Genomic DNA, 785 nt, shown 5'->3' on the forward strand with positions numbered 1-785 from the left:
GAGCTTCCTTCAGGCACCACCTCTGAGGAAGCCGAGGAGACCGCTATAGCCATTGCTCTGGCATACACATACGCCCGTTACATTATTAGAGACTCAAACACCGCCATTCTAAATATTTGGCATGGGCAGGGTTCATCCCGCTGCACAATGCCTGCTGCACATGCCCACCCGCCACCTCTTCCGACGCGCTGAGCTCATCTGCGTACCTGCCCACTCGGGAAATCTCAGCAACGAAGCCGCCGAATCCTTAACCCGAAGGTCTAGAAACCGGACACAGGCGAACATCGTGGGGGATTTCTCGAAGGAGCTTATGCACTCCTTTGCTGATGTCCGTCCGTCCGTCCGTCCGTCCGTCCGTCCGTCCGTCCGTCCGTCCGTCCGTTCATCCATCCATCCATCCGTCCGTCCATCCGTCCGTCCGTCCGTCCGTCCATCCATCCATCCATCCATCCATCCATCCATCCATCCATCCATAATTCCTTTTTAACGTGACAGCGTTAAAGAGTTACGGCCGACGCTTCCCCTGTAAGATTCTCGTCCTTCACCAGGCTTCTCCGAACCAAGACTGTGTTTGCTCCGCTGTCTCTAAGCACCAATATAGGACGGTCTCCTATTTGCCCAACCACCACCGGCATTGCTGTTTTCGACTTAGGTGTTCCACTCCCCGCCTCATTTTCCAGCGGCGTTTGCTCTCCTTTCAGCTGTGGAACTTCAGGTGGTGTGACAAGTTCTCCCGAAGGTCGACAACGCATGCAGTTCGGTCCTGCGCTTTATATCAGCACTCA

This window comes from Amblyomma americanum, chromosome 1 (genome assembly GCF_052857255.1).
Source record: "Amblyomma americanum isolate KBUSLIRL-KWMA chromosome 1, ASM5285725v1, whole genome shotgun sequence".
In the NCBI taxonomy this organism is placed as follows: Eukaryota; Metazoa; Arthropoda; class Arachnida; order Ixodida; family Ixodidae; genus Amblyomma; species Amblyomma americanum.